The 22561-nt window shown below is 44.0% G+C and overlaps 1 non-coding gene across 1 annotated transcript; it reads left to right on the forward strand.

The window, feature by feature from the left end:
- The first annotated feature begins 16258 nt into the window (after positions 1-16258).
- LOC111826656 lies at positions 16259-16364 on the forward strand. Its single transcript, XR_002830008.1, has one exon. It is a non-coding gene; the product is annotated as a U6 spliceosomal RNA (small nuclear RNA).
- Positions 16365-22561: the final 6197 nt, after the last annotated feature.

The following is a 22561-nucleotide window of genomic DNA, read 5'->3' on the forward strand; positions in this document are numbered from 1 at the left end:
TGGGCCTGGGCTGAGCTGGGCTTGGGAAGTGGGTGGAAGGCAGGCGTGCGCTCAGGTGCCTCCAGGACAGTTTCCAGTCCTCGTGTGGCCTGCCTCCTGGTGTCCAGCGAGCTTCTCCTGGTCCCTGTCCTCCTGTGGCAGGAAGCTTGCACGTGGCCGTGAAGGGTTGCATTGCCCTACAGACCTGACGGTTTTGAAGATCAGCAGAGGGCATTCCCACGCTGAGCTGGGGTGAGCAGTATGGCAAGATAGCTTTGGTTGAGGATTCGTTGTGTGTTAGGCACTGAGAGACTTGCTTTGCAAAAAGCCTTGAAAACTATATATATAAAAGGCTAATATGCAAAGTGTCCCCTCGGGAGTTCCACCCGGAAACCGAGAGTTCGATCACTTTGCTGACCACCAGGGGGAGGCACGGAACATGGCAGGCAACCAGTGGTGGAGGCCTGTGCTGAGGGAGCGAGGGAAGGAGGAGGCGGGGAATCTGATAGGCCCTGAGTGCTGCCAGACCTCTGGTATATTAGAATTGTCAGCTCGGAGTCGATAACACTCAAACTTCGCTCACGCACATTCACATAAAGTAAGCTAGTCAGATTCAAACCCAAGACTCTCTCCCTCCATAAAATCTGCCTAATTTACTGCCGTATGTTTTTTCCCGTGGAAGTAACTACTGGCTGAAGGCACTAAAAATCAATCAGGCCAGACCTAAGGAAAGTCCGGTTGAGTCTGAAATACATTCCATAAACCCTGTGTCCTGATTCTAAGGACCGGTGTCCACGGGGAAGTGGGATGCACGCTGGCTGCAGACCAATGCCCTTGCTGTCCTAGCTCGGCACACAGGGGACAGGCAGGCCCGTTCAGAGGAGAAAGGATGACGTGGACAAATTGACAAGAACCCACGCAGTCACCACATCCGTGCTTCCGTTTGGCACTTCTTCAAACTGGTAAGGAAGGTGAGTCAACGCTTCTAGAAAATAACCTCAATCTGTAAAGTAGTCGGTGACATTTTGAAATTGTCAGTGGCGTTTTTATGCTAAAGAAATGTCCAAAGAAAAGATTAAAATAATGTAGTTGCTACTGTACATAAACAATTGATAAGATCCTTGGAGAAAAAATTCTATTTTTAGAGAATAAATATAGAAATATTTGACAGCTTTTTCTTAGAAACAACAGAAGCCCATTTGGGGCAGGTCTGTTCTGACAGATCATGTAATAGTTTTGCAGTAAATTACCTATGAGAATCCTAGCATTTTGGACACCACCAGTAAAAAATACTTCAGTTAGTAACACTGAGCAGATAAGGGAGATAGTCAATAATCTATAATAATAAAAGCATAATATGCTAGTTAGACTGGACAGCCGAACACCCTTCCGGACATCCTTCTGGATAAAGCCAGGGCTGTGAGGGCCAAGCCCCTTGCACGGATTTCATGCATTGGGCCTCTAGTATTGTAATAACTGTGTATCGTGTCAAATGGGTACTAGATCATTGGGGTGATCACTTCATATAAGTGTCTAATCACTATGCTGTACACCTGAAACTAATATAATACTGTATGTCAACTGTAATTGAATATTTTTTAAAACCTATTTCTTAATCAGTATTTAATTTTGAGTTGAACAGTAACAAAATATCCGTCGCTATTTTGTCATTGTCAAAGAATTATTTTTCATAAACTTTTCAATTCCAGAGGTTTTTCTTTATGACACTGTTGACATCATTGTCAAAAATCTATCAAAAATCATGTGGCAAATGGAAATCATAACTGCATTTTTCTTAATTTAGACAAATCACCCTCACTATACCCACTTTTGTTGGGAAAGGAAATTAATTTCTTATACTCTCCTCAGGCTAAAACGCTTGTCTATAGCACGCACATCAAAACCTTTCTCTTTCCACCTGCAAGATTGATTAATCTATGGGATAAAAAAAATGTAAATCCTGGGGAATCTTGTCATGTTTATGGTCTGCAGAAGATGAATTCAAGCAGGATTTCAATATCGCTTGGGCCTCTGGCCCCGAAATAATATAACCGTGTCGCCCAGGGAAAGCCTGTGGGAACATGCTGTGCTGAATAGTTTACAGATTCATAAAAAGTATTGATCAAGCTTTGTCTCCTCTAGTTCTAAGTAGAGTATTAAAGGATTTTATTTTGTAGACTATCGCAGCCCAATAATGCTAAGCATGAAAATCAAATACAAACAAGAAACACAAAAGCATCTGGCTTTGCCTTTAACTCAGCCATCATCAGGTTAATGGTGCAGTCATGTATAGCATCTCCTTTTAATTAAATAATTCGCTCCTCTCTGATGCACAGCTTTCTGCTTGGCCATGCTGGCTGTTTGGAGAAGCCGAGCTGGTAGGCAATGCCACCAGGAAATAATTTGTCCAGCTTCAACAAGAATCCAAAAAGCACCCACTCGCTTCCCTTCTGCTTGTAATCTCCTGTCCATTTCCCTAAAATGTGCTGGTGTATTGGGTATTAAAATATTGACAGTTTCAACATGACAGTAACCTGGACTATGTTTCTTTTCCTGTTAAATGTGAAAGGTAAGAGAGCTTTTTCAAGATTCCTCCGATTCTATAGTCTCATCGTAAGAACATTCGCTGGCCTTCTTATGGTGCAGACACCTGGCACTTGAACGTCCCGTGGGCAGGCATATAGTTGTATTTCTACTTCCCTTTCTGCCGTCGTAGGCAAATTGGATCAGGTGTAGGTCAGACTGCCGAGTTACTCACATAGTTCCGTGGCTGTTTGTGGCTTCCCTTAAAATGTAGCCACTAGCAGTGGACACACACACAAATTCCCACGGGTGGGTTCCAGCGCTCCTAGAACACGTGCAACATGAAAAGAATGCCATCTCCTGCCTCCAGGAGGGGCTCTGAAGGAGCAGTGGGAACGGGGCTCAAGGCCTAGAGCAGTGATGGCGAACCTTTTGAGCTCGGCGTGTCAGCATTTTGAAAAACCCTAACTTAACTCTGGTGCCGTGTCACATATAGAAATTTTTTGATATTTGCAACCATAGTAAAACAAAGACTTATATTTTTGATATTTATTTTATATATTTAAATGCCATTTAACAAAGAAAAATCAACCAAAAAAATGAGTTCGCGTGTCACCTCTAACACGCGTGTCATAGGTTCGCCATCACTGGCCTAGTGGGTCCAACAACCTCCTTCAATCTGCTGGTCACTCTGGAACTTTGGTTTATTCTACCCACTTATTTAAAATTTCTCTGGTTTAATAGTTAGGAGTTGTTTGTATTTAGTTATTAATATTATTAGTCAAGTTTCTGGGAAGTATAGACTCTTAAATTTGATTTAGAAGCCACAGGCTTTTCAACAGATTTGGATTTCTCTGGGACTTACTCAGAGGTGGACAGTGACTTTTGCTTCACCCATCATATAACTTCATGACTAGTACATGCTAAGCCACGCATGGGGATGCACCTCACTCTGGTGTGATTGCCCACATCAGCTAAAGGGAAGGTGAAAAAGGGGACATGTTGTTACCGTATTCGGATGTCTTTTGGTGATTACAGTGATTTAATAGTAACTTTAATGCAAAGATTAACTAACATGTTTTTCTGGTATGTTTTCTTTTTATAGTTGAGTAATTCCACACTGCTACAAATAACTTCTACCTGACCAGTAGCTCCTCCTTTTATATCTATAATAATAAAAGTGTAATATGCTAATTATACCAGACATCCTTCCAGACGACCTTCCGGATGAAGCCGGGGCTGGGAGGGAAGCTGGTGCCAGCAGCTGGGGGAAGGAAGGCCTACTCTTGCATGAATTTCATGCATCGGGCCTCTAGTATCCAAATAAATCACTATTTTATTGCTTAAACTAGAAAATAGAGAAAATTGGTATTTGGTAGATAAAGCGGATAAATGAGAAAAATAAATTAATACATATGTATAAAAATTGAACCTTAAATATATAAATAAAATAATGAAAATTAGAATATAAAACCAAAATATTCATTTTAAACAGGATTTTGCAATTGATTATTCTACTTAATCACAAAAATAGCGATGTAAGCTATATAAGTGCATTTAAAATGCTGAATATACCACATTGAGAACAGTGTTTATTTCACCATATAAGGATATCTTATTCCCTCCCGAAAGTGGAAAAGAATTCTAATTTAAAACAGTTGCATTGGGTAAATTGGAAGATAAACAGTTAAGAATATTTCAGCTTCTATCTTCAGAGGAGAAAGATCTGTGGAATGCTGAAGAATGGTCAATACCATTCAGTGGATCATCAGAATCCGGAGGCATTTGTTCTGATGCTTTGTAGACACACCAGCCTTTGTCAGTCAGCACACTTTTGTCAATAAATAGATTGCGATGAAAAGCAGAGGCGGAGTGAGTGAGGGCCAGAGCTGGTTCACTGTCTTTTTTCTGGCTTCACTCGGGTTTCACTTTCATTGTTCCAAAGGGCATGTCCTTCCCTGACCTTCCCCGGTTCAGCTGTTTCGTTCCTATATGGCACATGGCCGCCTGTGACTTGTCTTACAATCCTGCAGTCGTTCTTTCAAGTTAGAGAGAGAGAGAGAGAGAGAGAGAGAGAGAGAGAGAGAGAGAGAGAGATTGATTTTCCAAGACACTACATGGGGATTATATAAACTAGTTCTATATATTTGGTATAGGGATCAATCTTTGGAAGCAATACGTAAAATATTGAGTTAGGTATTTTGTGTTTTGTTTTGATTTCTATATCTTTTTACCTCTACATGTTTTTCTTCCTCTCTCCAAAACAAACAGTTTCATTGAGTTGAGAAAACCTATAAGAGAAATTGGAGAAATAAGTTTTTCCTTGGAAATAGCCTCATGAGTCCTATTGAATATTAATAGCATAAAAGAATTTAGCTTCTTAAGGAAACAAACCATGCACTCCTATACTCTTAGGATCGGTGTGAGATTTCTTACTCATCGTGTAGAGAAACATGTTCCATTTTAGGAAATAAAGGTGTTTTGGGGGTGTGCCGGGCTCTCAGAACACCTGAAGAATGTGGTAGGAATCAAGACACAGGGTCACTGATGAACTAGTATAGATATTTCCTGAATGCTTACTCTGTGCCCTGTCCATGTCTCTGACAGCTCTCTCTGAGACAGTCAGCCAAGTTCTCCTTTTCAGAGTACAGAGCTAAAGCTTTATCTAATCGCACTCTTTCTATGAAACCATGTTACTTTCCTAAAGAAGGAGAACTTCAGCATATGCAGGGGGGTGGACACAATACCGCAGACCCACCCAGGGCCAACGCCTCCTTCAGGCGCCATTCTGCCAAGAGGGCACTGGGATATCTGTCCTCTCTCTGCACCTCTGTCTGCCTTGCAAATGGTGGCTGGGCTCCCTGCGGCCAAACAGCACTGCCTTACAAGAGACATTTGCTGGAAACTTTATGAACACACGAAAAGGAATTGCTGTTAGAAATTCAGCTCACACTGAGGACCGCTTAATTCACTCTCCACTAAACTATGCAGAAAGCAGAGCCAGGATTTGGAAGGCGGCAGCGATATGCCTCCAGAACAGGACACAGGTACTCAATGGAGGGTGAGGACTGTGGGAACCAGTTTACCTCGTATCCATGGGGTACCCTTCATTCATGACGAGGATGAATTGGTAGCTTAATCAGTGATGTTAATCTGGACAAAAGCTGAGTCTGTAAAAGAAAGTGGTATACCTAGAACCCAGGGGGAAATTAGAGTGGTGACGGGTGAAGAGAGGAGGGAGGAGGTCTACAAATACGCAGCCAAATCTTTCCTAAGGGACCAGGAAAGGGGTATCCTGCTAAGCCCAGGAGCGTGATTCAGGAGATTTGTCGGGTGGATGTGTTTGTTACAGATGGAGACGTCCAGCCCCCAGCACGGTCTGGCGTGGCCAGCCACAGGGAGAGTCAGGATGTAAACCAGCCACTTGCTTCTTCCCATAGTTACTGTCAACCCTCTGAAGACAGGACGCATTACCTTGTACGCGCTCCTAGCTGTCTTACTCTGAGCAGCTATATTTCTTATTGAAAATAAATACAGTGGCATTTGAGTTTTCACAAGTATGTCATCTTACCCTTCTAGATGTACTAAAGAAAGTAGAATTTCAGTGTGCAAACTCAAGATTAGTACAACTCTCATGGTCATTGCAAATGATGCCATTCTGAAAGGTGCAGTGTGATTTTATATAGTGAGTTCATGCATTTTATGTGCATATGTATATGTACATATATCACATATATTACGTATATTAAGTTACAATGTTATAATGTAATCAGAGGCCCGATGCACAAAATTCGTGCAAGGGCCTCGGCCCTCGCAGCCGTAGCAGCTTGCCTTGGCCTCGCAGCCCCAGCTTTGTCTGAAAGGTCATCTGGAAGGATGTCCAGAAGGTTGTTCAGCTGTCTGGTCTAATTAGCATATTACACTTTTATTATTATAGATGAATATTATGTTATTATATGTATGTGATATATAATATATTCATATAAATATATGGAGAGAAAGAGGGGGCGAGAGACACCCTGCGTGTCTTTCTTTCTTTGGTGCTGAGCCATCAGTCTATACTCACTCTGTGCCTCTCATCACTCCTCCTCCTGATCTGCCAGACACTTGGGGTTTTGCCCAAAGCCTTTCTTTCAACCACCCGTCCCGCCACAGCCTGCCAAAGTGCGCTTTCGATAAAAGGAAGCAAACCTGATCGTCCCAGCCCAGTTTAAGGTCCAGAGAAACTTTGCCAGAAAAGCTAAGCAAGCAGTATGACAACTGGAGGACAGAGACATGGCTGAGGGGACCAGCCACCTGCGCAGAGGGAGGGACCTGCTGGATGGAGAGCCGCAGCCTTGATGTTGCTGGCATGGAAGCTGCAGATCTAAGGGAAGAACGAGCCCACACTGGCATTGCACCAGTGAGGATGTGCGGACTGAAGAGCCTAGTTCCCAGGGTGCCCACAGAGCGGCCGCCGGATGGCTTTTGCCGCTGCTCGAGATCAAAGTGACTCTGCTCAACATCCTCAATCATCTGAAGCACTCACGTGTGGACGGGAAAGGTCCACATCTTAAACATCTGTGTTCCCATAGGCTCCAACTTTCTCCTGAGCATTCTCTGCTTCAAAGCCTGGACCTCAGGGAGGTCAGCTCCCGTCCAAAGCGTAGTCTACAGAGGCCTGCAGCATCTTAGGACTTCAGAGGCCCCCCTGAGCGCCCGCACCCCCGCAGAGAGAACCGCTGTCGGTTTCCTGTTCTCTTCTCCACTCTTGCCCACTGCTTTGACGTCTGTGTTCTTTGGTCAGTGTTTTGATCATGTAAACTCTCAAAAACACAATCAGTCTGGAACAATTTGGGATGAAAAGGACAATCAACTACCTCCGCCATTCAAATATTTGCTGTCTGTGGATTTGCCGTCTGTGGGAAGCAGAATCCTCAGAGCTCACAGGATTCCCAGCCCCTGGTACACGCACCATGCCTCAGTCATTCGGTGACACACTAGTGGGTGCTGCTGGAAGAGGACCTTGCACGTGCAGTGAGCTCCCAAACCAGGCGCTGGAGACAGAGGGGCACAGACAAGGAATGTGTGTGGCCTCTAGCAGCCGAGTGGGGTCCCCAGTTGTGTCCCTGAAAGGAAATGGGGAGACTTGGTGCTAGAACCACAGGGAACGGGATTCTGCTTAGGGAAGAGGACTCTGAGCTCCAGTTGGGAGTGTGGCCTGGACCACCCTCACATCAGCCTGTGGATGCTGAGCAGAGAACCGGGGAGGCCAGGCCAGGACTCTCACCTACAGAAGGTCAGCTAGGGAGGGTATTGCACTCTGCTGCTCAGTGTGGTGAGCTGTTACATGGCAGTACAATACTGTCCAGCTACTTCTTATCTATTAACTTATGTTGCAGGTTCTATAGAGTTTGCCTTCCGGTTCACTTCCTAAAGCTATTGCCAGGAATATAAGTTCAGAATTGAATTCTACATACAAAGGAGGGTTCTGGGGTTAAAATGTAAGAAGCATATATATCTGAGTCCAACGTATTTCCTTAGAAGACCTTATCGTACATATAAGGACTTCTAAGGATAATTTTTAAAGGTCTTATCCAAATCATAACCTTGTCTAGTCAGCAGATATAAAATATAAACCATTTTTTAGTTTGTTAAATGTATAAAAGGCTTCTATCACTTTTTATTCCTTTTCCAGTTTCCTAAGATCATGTCCTAAATCAACTATTTTCACCATATATTGTCTATTGGGTCTATATTGGTATATTTGGTGTATATTTGAGAATTTTTAAGCTGTATATTTTCTTTCCTAAAACATATAATATAATTTCTATAATTCTGTATTAAATGTATATTTGAGGTTATAATTAACATAGAAAGAAGTCAGAGATATGTTAATTTGGTAATAATATTATTTATTGTTGAAACTACTAATTCAATGGGGAATATTTTAGATAATAATGTAGGTGAGAGCATACATACATAAGGGAAAATTGATATTACAAAGAATTAATACAATAGTGAGCTGGTACTCCCAAGATATAACTATTTAAGACATAAATATTCATGGATGAAACAGGAAAAAATAATGTCAAGAAAAAGAAATGTTTTTTTCTACAAGTGCACAAAATAATAAATGTTCTCACCAGTGGATTGTGATAGTAAAAAAAAAATAGAAAGAATAATGTCATCAGGGACCCAAAACGTTATCCACTGATTAAACCTCTTTGGGGACCCAGGCGCACGGAAAGATGCCTGGGAATGAGCTTGAGGAAGAGAAAATGTGGACGAAAGGATGCTACTCACCTGCAAACACTGGACATGAAACCTGAAAGGCAGCCATGCATCACTCCATGCCGCTACCGCGGAAGTGATAACGGGAACTCACAGAGGCTCATTATAACTTCATCTTCCAGAACGCCCCCGGGAGACCGTCTGCTCCCTTTGGGACCTAAGGCTGATCAATAACTTAATGAGGTAAATTTGTGTAGTCGAAATAAATGTATGACCCAGTCCAATTTAACTGGTTTTTAAAGATCTTTACTGCTGTTCTGTCCTAAATATCTTTAAATATTTTATGTCCTTAAATACCTCTTCCTATCAAAAGTATTTGTGATGATATTTTGTGTTGCTAGTAACTCTTTTGAGTATTTTGGGAACTAGGGCAGTTTTTTGAAGTCCTCTAGATTCACACTCTCAGTGATTTAGTAAATGCTATCCGAGGTCCTAAAAAGAAAACTCTTCGTGCTAAGCATAGCGTTTCACTGACCAAAATAATGTGATATCTTACTCATAGTTCAATGCACACTGAGCTGCCTAAAAAAAACAGAAAAAGGAAGCATTTAGGTGCTAAGGATCATAAAAATAGCACTTGCAAGAATTTTTAATTTGTAAAAAAGAACAGTTCATGGGGACCCTTTAAATCCATTACTGGAATACCATACCTGCCACAAGGAACTGTTATAAGTTACTTTTCTAAGTATTAAGTTATATGATTTTATTTTTGCTAAAGATTAGCATTTACCTGCATGATAAAGTGAAGTTGAAAAGCATATAATAAACTATATCATCATTAAAGGTATTAGTTATGCAAATAATAATAATAATAAAACCTTGAGAGTATTTGCGTAGGAAGTTTTCAATACTCAGTATTTTTGGAAGTGTCAATGAAGTACTGATAGGGTGGTCATAATAATCTGACCAGTTATAATAATCTGGCCACTCAGTGTAATATATATATGTACATATATATATACTAGAGGCCTGGTGCACGAATTCCTGCAACAGTGGGGTCCCTCGGCCTGGCCTGCAGGATCGGCCCAAAACCAGCTCTCTGACATCCCCGAGAGGTCCTGGATTGTGAGAGGGCACAGGCCAGGCTGAGGGACCCCACTGGTGCATGATTGGGATGCAGGAGGGACGCGAGAGGGACACAGGAGGGCTCCAGGGTGTGTCTGGCCTGTCTCACTCACCCAATCAGCTGGACCCCAGCAGCAAGCTAACCTACCGGTCAGAGCGTCTGCCACCTGGTGGTCAGTGCACATCATAGCAAGCGGTTGAGCGGCCTTAGCATATCACACTTTGATTGGTTGAACGGATGACCAGACAATAGCATATTAAGCTTTTATTATATAGGATTTAATCCTCACTCAAGGATATTTTTCCATTGATTTTTAGAGAGAGTAGGAGGGGGAAGAGACAGAGAGAGAGAAACATTGATGTGAGAGAGACACATCGATTGGTTGCCTTCTGCACACATCCTGACCAGGGCCTGTGCTGGGGAGGAGCCTGCAACTGCAGTATGTGTCCTTGACTGGAATCAAACCCGGGATCCTTCAGTCGCAGGCCTACGCTCTATTCATTGAGCCAAACTGGCTAGGGCCAGGTATATTATTTTTAAGAGACAGCTGGTTAATTATCCCAGCAAATGTTTATTTTAGGCAAACATGGACAGACCTAGTCCAAATCATTGTAAAGTCTACAGCACTGGTCTTTCATAAAATCTCTAACAGTGACTATTTCAGCAATAATAAAAATGCTTGACTGAAATTTTTGAAGGGTTATAACAAGTTCAAAGTTCAACTGTGTGTTGATAAGCAGAGCTCTATACATTCTGAGGTTCGGTTTGATATATAACAGTACCTGAGTTGCCACTGGCGAGTTTCCCATAGATGACATCTCTCTATTCTGCACGCTTCTCGCCAGTCCTACGCTGCGGCATTTATTCAGGCCACGCTCGTCTTCTACCTAGATTAATGCAACGCCCCCCCCCCCCCTTCTCTGCCTCCAGCCCTGGGAACTTTCCACACTGCAGCCAGCGTGAACTCTCTGGATTGTTATTACTTGCTTACTCCCCATTCTCCTCATTGCTTTTGGAATAAAGATTAGATCCCTTAAAGCAACATACAAGACCCCTAACATCTGCAACTTCACGTTACTCACGCCGCTGTATGTTATGCTCTTGCCACATCGAGCCACTTCCTGTTCTACAAACATGCCACGCTCTCTCCTGCCCCTGGATCTCCTCAGATATGGAGTTTTTTTATGACAAAAAATCCCCTTTTCTCCTTTCCAATCTTCAAATTTGAATTTAACTGTCACTTCTAGAAGTTTTGTTTTTTCTGCCAACCACGGTCCCAAGGTTAAGTGACTTGCCCATCTCTTTCCCTAACGTTTTTATGGCTGGACTCTGTTTTCTTTTCATTTATTTACTAGAGTCCCGGTGCACGATATTCGTGCACTGGGGGTGGAGGGTCCCTCAGCCCAGCCCGCGCCCTCTCGCAGTCTGGGACCCCTCAGGGGATGTCCGCCTGCTGGCCTCCCCATGGGGAGCGGGCCTAAGCCGCAGTCGGACATCCTTAGTGCTGCCACTGAGGCAGGCCGCTGCACTGGCGAGCCGTTAGCCCCATCTACACTCCACCAGGACAGGGTGGGGAAGGCAACATTTGGATGTGGACAGACAAACAGGAATCTAATATTATGAGAGCTCGCAAACAACAATGTTGAAACAATGCCACCAAGACTGGGAACTGTTGTGACTGTTGTGTGTGTGTGTGTGTGTGTGTATGTGTGTGTGTGTATGGGGGGGGGGGCATCTGAGTAAATGGAGAGAAACATTCCTTAAAACTAGATGGGAACAGGTCTTATAATCAGTGACTTTCAACAAAATTAAAATAATTTGACCTTCAATGAAAGGTTAAACTTACTTTGCCTCGTATGTGCCTTTTCTACCATGTTTGTAATCTGATCTAAACACCACTTGGTAATGTATGTTACTCCATCACTCTTAAAGTCAGATTCCTTGAAATGATTGCTATGCCCTTATACTTTGGGGGGAAAGGGTTCTCTAGGCATAGAAAACTTTATTTAAAAAGTACAAGAAACTAAGGATGTTGAGTAGGGTAGTTCAAAGGGAATAGACTATGGGATTCTGAGTCTGGGTTGCAAGAAAACTGTGAGATTCAAGGCTGTGTGAGGCTCACTGAGTTTCAATCTGCACAGATAAAAATTTGAATATCTTTCTTTTAATTTTCAGGGTGTTTTTTTTTTTTTTTTACTTACACCCTGTTTTGGACTGTACAGTGCTCCCTCCCAAATTCATGTCGCAGCCCTAACCATTAGGGATGCAGAATGTGACTGTGTAAGGTCTGTAAGGGTGTGATTAAGTTAAAATGAGGTCATCAGGATGGGCCATCATCCAAGAGGATTGGTGTCCTTTAAGAAGAGATTAGGACACAGACAGATGCATGGGGAAGCAATGTGAAGACGTAGTGAGAAGGTGGCCAACTACAAGTCAAGGAGAGAGAGGCCTTATAGGAAACCAACCCTGCCTCACCTTGATCTTGGACTTCCGGCCTCTGGAATTGTGGGAAAATAAATATCTGTTGCTTCCGCCATCGGTTGGTGGTACTTTGTCATGGCAGCTCTAACTAAATCATCCTCAATCATAATTCTTGCAATTTTTAGCGGACAAATTTCCTACATCCCTCTAGGATGCATTTTCTCGCATGAATTATGTCACCTCTAAGGGTTTTGGACAGCCCGCCAGTTTGTAACATGATTAGAACAACAGCAAAATAGTGAAAACGGATCTCAAATACCAGGAATGCTGCCAGCATTCTTCAGGCAGTGAGCGAGGGCCTGCTGTTTCCTGTCATCAGAGAGCCCGTGGGATCCAGTTCGTGGGTGTGCAGTTCCAACTGGGTACTTTAACAAACACTAAAACCCAGCAAGTCTCTGAGTTGCTGTTGTTTTCGGGTGGAAAAGTCCAAAGAGATGGACGATTTCAGTGGGAATGCCACTGGTAAAAATGTAAGGAGAACTCAAGAAATCTTCCCTCTTCAGATCACTTCAGCCAAATGAAAGGTTCATTCATAACCACATTCAAAATCTCTCCAGAAATAAGTATACGACTGACCCTAAATCTAATCAGACATCTACCGGGTGAGTTATGATTTTCATTAAAAATGTAGGCTAGAAGCAAAAATAATTGACTTGCTACATTGTGTGTGTGTGTGTGTGTGTGTGTGTGTGTATGTGTGTGTGTGATGCAGACATAAGGGGTCCTTATATTATGATTAACAAACTAATCATTTCCACACATCTGGAACAAGGCGCACATGGAGAATATTCCTAAAGGAGAAATTATTCTCCTTTAAAAGATGTTCCAAACCATGAAATGATAACACAACCTCTATATTAACTCATGATTGGTGATGTATATTCACTATCAACAAACAGCAATCTGAGGCCCTATACCAGCCGTGGGCAAACTACGGCCCGCGGGCCGGATCCGGCCTGTTTGAAATGAATAAAACTAAAAAAAAAAAAAGACTGTACCCTTTTATGTAATGATGTTTACTTTGAATTTATATTAGTTCACACAAACACTCCATCCATGCTTTTGTTCTGGCCCTCCGGTCCAGTTTAAGAACCCATTGTGGCCCTCAAGTCAAAAAGTTTGCCCACCCCTGCCCTATACTCTCAGCCCTGCCGTGGTTTCCCAGTGCACATAAAAGACTGGGAATGCCTTCCCATGTCCCACCACCCCTCTGGGAACTGCCCCTTCCTACTCACTAGCCTCCGCTCATAAGGTCTCACTGTGCCGCTGTCCATTTGGCTGCCTTGCTAGTCCCTAAATACACCAAACTCTCACCTCAGGGCCTTTGCACATGCTGTTCCCTCGGCTTTGGGCTTAGTTTATTCCTTCGCATCTGTAAAGACTCAACTCTAACATCACCTCCTTTCCTGGACTATCTCATGTCTGCTTCCCCCTATTAACTCTCATGTGACCCTAGCTATGTCCTATAGAGACACTCTGAGTCTTCACTTACCATGTTGATTTAGCTTTTATACTTGTTCACTGTCCTTTTCCTGCTGGAGCACAAGTGGATGTAACTGGTAGCGTACAAGAAGGCAAATAGCTTGTTTTTCTTGTTTACAGGTCAATCTCTAGAGGCAACTGTGCAGATGGAGATGCTCAATAGATACTCAATGAATAAATAAACGATAGGATTTCCATATATACATATATGCAGTATTATATAACCCTTCATGCCTTCAATCTTAGCCCTTTTCTTGACAATATTTTTGTTTTTTCAAAACTTGGAGACATGCTAGATTATTTGGTCTTTTTCATGGGTCTTATTTTAAGTTTCATTTTACTCCATCGAATGAATAAATCATGCTTGCCTGCCATATGCCAGGCACCGTACTAGGCACCTGATATGACTCTGTACTCTTCCTCCCAATCCTCTCTCCATTTTCTGTAGTTCTCTGAGATCATGGAAGAACAACCGATACAAATATTCTTGGGATTTGTGTGCCCTCAACACTTTCATCTGAAGCTGGAGATAGAAATGCTACGCCCGCAGACCTGTCATTCTGTTGGTGCTGCGGGTTCGTTTTCATTATTTTAGGTTCCTACCAACCCCTTGTACTTATACAGTGGATACACGCCATAAAGGATTGCACCACGACCCGGGTAGCCCTCTGTCTTATTGTCCTGTGTCCAAGAAATACATGGCCAGGAGGAGAAGCTTTGGGGAAAGGCGTTTTTCTCAGGCAGGAACAATTTCCATTTGGAAACGAATGTTTAAAGGAGGCCAGTTCCATCTGCTAATGTGACAGGTGACCTGACACCTATGAAAAATGCACTGGTTCTGTCTCCAGGCTCTCATATTCCAGAAAAGCAGGCAGGAATGGCAAACTGGCCTTTGATTTCCCCCGCACGAGGCTGTGTCCTTGCTCGTGAGGTGATGTTTTGCTATTCTCTGCTCACCCTTCAAGCTGCAGCCGTAAACGTGTTCACCGCCTACGGTAATGCGTTATGGTCAAGGTAAAACCACTTAATTGCACTTCATCCAAAGGGTGATTTGAAAGTTTGCTCATAACTAGGGAGTGTCTATTGAACATTCCAACTGTGTGTGTTCATTCTGGGCATTTACCACATGACAATAAAGCCATTAAGTGGGACATGTGTGTTCCCACATTCCTTCTAAAGCCTTCGCTCTCCTTCCTGCCTCTTCATTACATGGACACGCATGTCCCTTTCCTCTCCCAGGAAAGTCCCCGGGCAGCGGGAGGACAGGTGTCTCCTGTGTTGGGGGAGATCTTTGCACATCCAACCCAGAGGTGCAGACAGCGCTCAGAGGATGGCAGACTGGCATTTCACCGCTCTGCTCGTGGTGGTGGTTGGGGAAGGAGAGACGGGGAGTTCTGCCCTTGCAGGATTTGCATCTGTGCATGTGATTTAGCGCTTCATGCAGCGCGGTCAAATGTGTCTGCAAAATGCAGCTGAACATCGAGGTGCAGATTCATGGTCCCTCCCATCAAAATGCAAAATAAAGCATCAAAGACGCGCCAGCTCTGATGCTGTGGAGGCATCTGACGTGGTCCCTCAGCGTTGACAGATGGCACTGAATCAGTGACCATGCTACAGAATTCCTCTCCGCCGGAGAACTTTCCAATGTAATCCTGGGATGGCGACGGTAAGAATTCAAGTGCTCAGCACAGTGGCCAGAACATAGACGTGAGCCAGGAGACAAGAGGGGAGACGAAGCAAGTACGAGATCTTGAGGGAACAGCGATGTCATGTTGTGGAGGTGTTTTTACGATTCCGACAATTCAATGCTTAAATCTGATTCTCCGTGAACTTCACTATGCCAGCTGTGGGAGGGAGTTGCATGAGGATGCATCCCTTCTTGGAGAGTTTATTCTTGGGGTCACCATATGCTGAGAAGTGTTTTGAGAGTGGAATTTAGCAAGAGCTCATGTCCAGGCCTTGTTGACTTTCACCACAGCACCTAAGAGTCAAGTCCCTTTCGTCACTATAAGAAATAGTATATTTTTCCCTTGAACATAGTCTCTCAGGTTTTAACTCTCACACCTGTGAATGCTCACAAACACAACAGCAAGAACAGGAATATTTAGTAAATATGGATTTCTTTCCTTTCCTCTGAGTACTAGGAGAGAATTTTTAACTCATTTTTTAATGCAAGCAGGGAAAGACTTCAAAATAGAGCAAATCTCCAAATAGCGTTTAGAATAAGTGTGTGTTGATATAGATTCAGAAAAGCAATTAACTAAGAAAATACGAATCTAATGGTAGGAAGCAGAAGGGGTTCTGTGTTCAGCTCTTTTGAGTATCAACTTTAGGAAATAATATTGGTAATACATTGCTGCTATGATAAATTTTATGAGGCTAACAAATATAAGATTTCTTGAAGTTTACATTAATTTTTCATCTTCTACATTCGTTTTCAAAAATCATGACTTAGTGCTCACTGCGGCAGCACACAAACTAAAATTGGAACGACACAGAGAAGGTTAGCATGGTCCCTGCGGAGGATGACATGCAAATTCGTGAAGGGTTCCTCATTTAAAAAAAATAATAATTATTTACCTTCATTTAAAAAAAAAATCCTGCTGTTAACAGTACATTTGACTTTGACTAAACAGTCAGCAAGAAGTCCTCAAACAGGCGAGGGCAGCCACAGAGGCCTGTATCCCTCGGGGCTGCAATGATGTTAGGTTTGGCGAGGGGAACCTCATTTCACAGACACTCCCACTGCTGGGCGAGGAAATGTCTCGCTGTGTGGGAGAGTGGATTAGAATTCCTCTCCGCCCGGAAATGCCATATTTTACCTTAGGATACATCATTGACATTCTCTCTTTATGTCATCACACCTCTTAGAGCTTGCTTGCTCTTTCTCTCTTTCAATCTCTCTCTCTCTCTCTCTCTCTCTCTCTCTCTCTCTCTCTCTCTCACACACACACACACACACACACACACACACACACTGAAAAGAAAGCTGTTTTGATTTTTCTTTTACTCCCAGCAAATCATTCCCTTTTCCTGTAGGCTTATAATTCTAAATTAATGATATGTGATTCAAATTCATCCATTAGTTAGCACCTTATTAATTTTTGTATCCAAGGTACCAACACAGGGTGCCCAAACTGACTAGCTAGCCATGCTTGGTGAATTAATTAGTGACATATTTGCAAGGCAGGCTACATATTTCATCCCCACACTGTGGGAACTTACAGTAGGAAAGGCCTCTCATCAATTCAGGCCACTGCAAATTGTGTTTTGATTTTGACTTAGGGTCTTCAAGTCATCCATCAATATCTTGATCATCCATGTAAAAAAAAAAAACTGAACCCACTTCAGGAAATAAAAATGTATGTGTCCAAATATTAGTTTAGAGGGAAGGATTGCATTTTTTGGTAAAGGTAAACTCTTCCCATAGGATTTTCCCCATTACATATGTAAAACATAATTTCTTTATACAGAAAACATTTCTATTTCCACATTTTACGTGTTTCCAATTTAGGTATTTGTACATATAAACATTGTTCTATAACATTTTATTGCTTAGGACTTAAAAGGAACTATTTGGAAAGGTTTTGTATTTTATTATTTTGAAAGGAAATTCATACTTGCTTTGTTTAAGAAATTACATACACAACTTCCCTAGTGACTTTGATCTTCCTAAAATAACTGCAAGTACTTTTATTCAATCAGCCAATCAATGCATATTTATTGACCTGCTCTGTTGACCAAGGCTATTCAATACTGACTGTTCTAATTTATTTGATCTTGAATCATTGCTTTATTTGGGCAGCAGATTCATAATAATGGCAACACATTTCATTTTGTTTTTATTTCTTTACTAGAGGCCCGGTGCACGAAATTCATGCACGGGGAGGGGGTGTCCCTCAGCCCAGCCTGCACCCTCTCCAATCTGGGACCCTTCGGGGATGTCTGACTGCCGGTTTAGGCCTGATGTGAGATTGTCAGACATCCCTCTCACAATCCTGGACTGCTGGCTCCCAATGGCTCGCCTGCCTGCATGCCTGATTGCCCCTAACCACTTCTGCCAGCCAACCTGATCACCCCTCACCTCTCCCCTGCCAGCCTGATCAATGACTAACTGCTCTCCTACCGGCCTGGTCGCCCCCAACTGCCCTCCCTGCCGGCCTGGTTGCCCCTAACTGCCCTCCCCTGCTGGCCTGATCATCCACAACTGCCCTCCCCTGCCGGCCATCTTGTGGCTGTGGGCGCCGCCATCTTTGAGGGTGTGACAGTCAATTAGCATATTCCCTCCTTACTAGCTGTGAGTGCTGCCATCTTTGCAACAGCATGAGGGTAAATTAGCATATTTCCTCTTTATTAGATAGGATAATTATCTTTTGGTTTTTCTGTTGACCAATATTATCTTTTCATACAATTTAAAGTTATTAAATCTTTAGAAATTATAATTAGTCTTCATTTACTATTAATCCAATATTATTTTGAATACTTAATTTGTGCTTTAGTTATATATATCTGGTCTTTATTGGTTTTGTTAATTTTTAAGAAGTAATCTCTCCCCTAAAAAAACAAGTGTTACAGACTAGAGCTCACAGAGCCAAATGTTTTTTCTTTATTTCCCCATAACACCATCATTTTGGTCTACCTCAAATTGAATAATTTGCTACACTGTGTTTGGCGTAGCAGGAGTAAGTAATTATGCTTGGAGACCCCTCCTAGCCTGGTAGGTTTTAATGCTCTACCCTTGGCCCTATTTAAATAATTCCTGATATTAAAATGATAAGAAGTTTCCTTCGTAAATTTCAGAGAGGAAGTTCTACTTGGTACATCAGCACATTCTGTGTCCTGTAGAACCACTTCAGACGCCCAGTACCGCCTTGTTCTAGTCTGCTCTCAGTTTGGCTTTGAATTTCTCCGACTGAGGAAAGTGCCACAGCGGCCTTTCCTTTTTATTAGAATTCACTTTGGATGTCACGAGGCAGATACCTGGATATGTGTAGCTGAGTGATCATCCAAATGCTTAAGCAAAACAGGGGATCTTGACCAGATGTCATTGGAGGGTTGAAGGGTCCTCAGGGCCCCTCTGGGTCAATGACCTCCAGCACCACAGCTGATAACCCTGAGGCCAGGGAGGGAAGGCTGGCCCACCTTCGTGGACCCAAATCCCGTTCTCCAGGACTCCTTCCATTTCACCTCGCTACCTTACGCTTTTAAAACCCCATTTTAAACCTCTCTTTCCCTAAGAGTTGTTTATTATTTTTTTAAAATATATTTTTCTTGATTTCAGAGAGGGAAGGAGAGGGAGAGAGAGAGAAACATCAATGATGAGAGAGAATCATTGATTGGCTGCCTCCTGCAAACCCCACATCGGGGGTTGAACCCACAAACTGGGCATTTGCCCTGATGGGGAGTCGAACTGTGACCTCCTGGTTCATAGGGCGACGCTCAACCACTGAGCCACACCGACTGGGCTAAAAGTTGTTTATTTTTATTGTTCCCCCAGAAAAGTCCACAGTAAGTGGCTCTGTCATCTATTACCAGGGGCTTGCCATTCTCCTCTTCTGCTTCAGTGCTCTCTTGCTCATGAATCGACATAAATCGTGTTCTTTCCTTATTTTTATTGTTTTACTCCTGCCCCACAGAATAAGAGAAAGAAACATTAAGGGGAAGCCGCTGTAGCTATTGGACTATATCCTCTACTGACGCCTATAAAATCCTTTCTTTCCAGGTAAATATATCTTTACTTCTCCTCAACAAAATAGCTGGAGCCATAAATATGGCGGCTTAGAGAAATCTACCACCCCCATGTGGCCTTGTACATTGCGCTTAATGCATTCCTGCTGAGCTATTATTTGGGCCATTCATAAAGCCACGTCATCACTGAGAACTTCCTGGTGAAAGATGAGCACAAACCCAAACATAGCAGGAGCTCTCTCCTCAGAGTGCCATGCTCACACCTTAAAGGAGCTTTTCTTGCCCGGCCCGTGTGGCTCAGTGGTTGAGAATCGACCCATGAACCAGGAGATCACAGTTTGACTCCCAGTCAGGGCACGTGCCCGGGTGGTGGGCTCGATCCCCCGTGTGGGGCGTGCAGGAGGCAGCCGATCCGTGATCCTTTCTCATCACTGATGTTTCTTTCTATCTCCCTCTCCCTTCCCTTCCTCTCTGGAACCAAAAAAATATATATATTTTTTTTAAAGGAGCTTTTCTTATACATACAGATACTAGGAAGACCTCCTTCCTTACTCTTTCCCTCCTCCTCTACCCATATCTTCCTTATACACACTTTTCACCAAATGTGAGCAGCCCACTGGGCTCATTCTTTACATTATTAGTTACATTTTCGAAGTCAAGTTTAACTGCATGTCTGAAGCGGAGCCCAGTGTTATTTGCACAGAGATGGCGAGCTCTTCCCTTCACCAAGGAACTCTTCCTATCAAATGTACCTTGAGATCCGATGCCGAAACTTCTTTTATGACCGTAATTGTTACGAACCTACACATTAAAGGATCAATGATCCATACACTTCACACTTGCCAGAAAAACAGTCAATAGTTAAGCATTTTAAGGAATTCAAAGAACTAAACAAAATTAATCGACTGGAGAGTTTAGAAACATGCTGTGAACCAATGTTTAGAAACAATTCACTGTGTCAAAATTAAATCGGCTTAACTACAAAATTTACAAAAGCAGTATTTTCACTTAACCATACAACTCCCAGCTCGATGCAGTCAGAAGATGTATCTTATCCTGAAGCTTGCTACCCATCTTTAGGCGATTCTTTGGTCTTTTGTTCATCAACTTTGGATAGTAACAACATTCAATTTCCTCTGTCATTGAAAATATTTTAATGGCTTTGGACAGAGGTTTGCAAGTGGAAGACAGTTCACAGTTCTGTTGGATTGGCTCTGACAGATGAATGGAACACACTCTAAAGACTAGAAAACCCTACAGTGGACTGGCAGGGGGCAGCCGCACACCCATCAGGCAAGCTCAGAGTTGACCTCATCATAACCAGTTTCCCCCATTAGCCACAAAAACCTTAAAAATTTAGTAATTCTAGAGTTTTAATGATAGTCTCGCCCAACTCCTTTTTTTTTTTCACAAACGAGAATACACAGACCACATAAGTGGTGCGCCTTGCAGCAGCCAAGGCAGTGGTCAGCAAACTTCGGCTCGGCAAACCGCGGCTCTCGAGCCACATGCGGCTCTTTGGTCCCTTGAGTGTGGCTCTACCACAAAATACCGGCATCCTGATCTTGGTCTTTGCAACTTCCTTCACCAGGAGGTTCTCATGGGCCACGAAGTTTCAATCGCACTGTACGTGCACACCCGCTCATGGTATTTTGTGAAAGAGCCACGCTCAAGGGGCCAAAGAGCCGCATGTGACTGGAGAGCCGGGGTTTGCCGACCACAAGTTAGAGCACAGATCCCCGGAGCCCCCTGGGGCGCCTGCCCTGCTCTGGCGGGATGAACCGTCACAGCTCCAGGAGGTCAGAGAACATGGGATGGGATGGCCCCCAGGGACCAAACCAATGGCCACTGGGTGGTACTGGTGAACGCAGTCAACAAGCTAGCTCGCCTCACCGCCGGCCGGAAGTACACCTCAGAGACAGGCCTTGCTTCTCCAGGAGTCCAGCTGCGGGAGGGGAGGTTGATTCTGATGATGGACGAAGACCTCGCAGCATCGAGGAGACACTGAGTTACATGTTAACAACAAACCGGCAGACATACACGTTACAAATAAAACTCTTATAACAAAAAAATCAAACGGGCTCTGTTTAAAGAAACCAGAATCAGAATCGGGCGAGCAAGTCCTCTGATGGTGTTTGTTCCCTGCACATCTCACTGCCACCAGGTGAGTTACTCCTGAGTCATTCGTAAGAACAAGACCTACTGAGCAGGTGGGAAATTGGTAACATCTGATTGAAAAGGAAAAAAACAGCTTCTAATGTAGAAAGGAGGTAGGTGTCACCACTTAAATATATTTCTTTAAGTTTTTCTTTCCTAATTCATAGAAGCTGCGTGCGTGCCAAGTGCGCAATCCAGGATTACGCTCCTTTCACTTGCCCTCCTTGGTCAAACGTTTGCTAGCAGAAGGCTTGGAACTAATTTTTAAATCTCGATGAAATGTTTCCTTTCATGATAAAAACGTCTAACTTTTTTCCATCCTGATCTTGGTCTTTGCAAAGCCCTTTCCACACAGCCCACCGCAGCTTGTTGGCCTTGGACATGCAGGCCTGGGAGGCCTGGAGGCCTGGGATGCGGTGGCCCCTTGGGTCCAAGCCCACCCCGGGCACGGATTTCCAGGAGCGCGTGGCTGCTTTTCTAATCCCGCCTCTGTCTGTAAAGGGAAACACGGCTGGGATCGGGGAGTCGGGGTTCGCCACAACCGCCCAACCCCGACGTGCCCGCAGGTGCTTCCTGCACACCTGGGCGCGGTCCGCCCGCGGCGGGGAGGGCGGGGAGGGGGAGGAGAGGGCAGGAGCGGGAGGAGGACCCCTGCTTAGCTGAGTCCGCGGTACCGGCGCCCCGGACGGACGCGGGTCCGAGGGAGCGCGAGCTGCCCCAGGTGAGCGGGGAAGCAGGAGGAGAACGCAGGACGCGGGGAGGGGGCGCGGTGACCGGGCCGGAGCGCTGGAGCTGAGCGCGGGAGGCGGAGCTGCGGGCGGGGCGGGGCGGGGAGCGAGCGCCCGCGGAGCACCGGCGGGCCGCAGCCCAGCCCAGCCCGGCCCGACAACCGCCCCCCTCCCCGCCGCTCAT

The sequence above is a fragment of the Myotis lucifugus genome, unplaced genomic scaffold (assembly GCF_000147115.1).
Source record: "Myotis lucifugus unplaced genomic scaffold, Myoluc2.0 scaffold_93, whole genome shotgun sequence".
NCBI lineage: Eukaryota > Metazoa > Chordata > Mammalia > Chiroptera > Vespertilionidae > Myotis > Myotis lucifugus.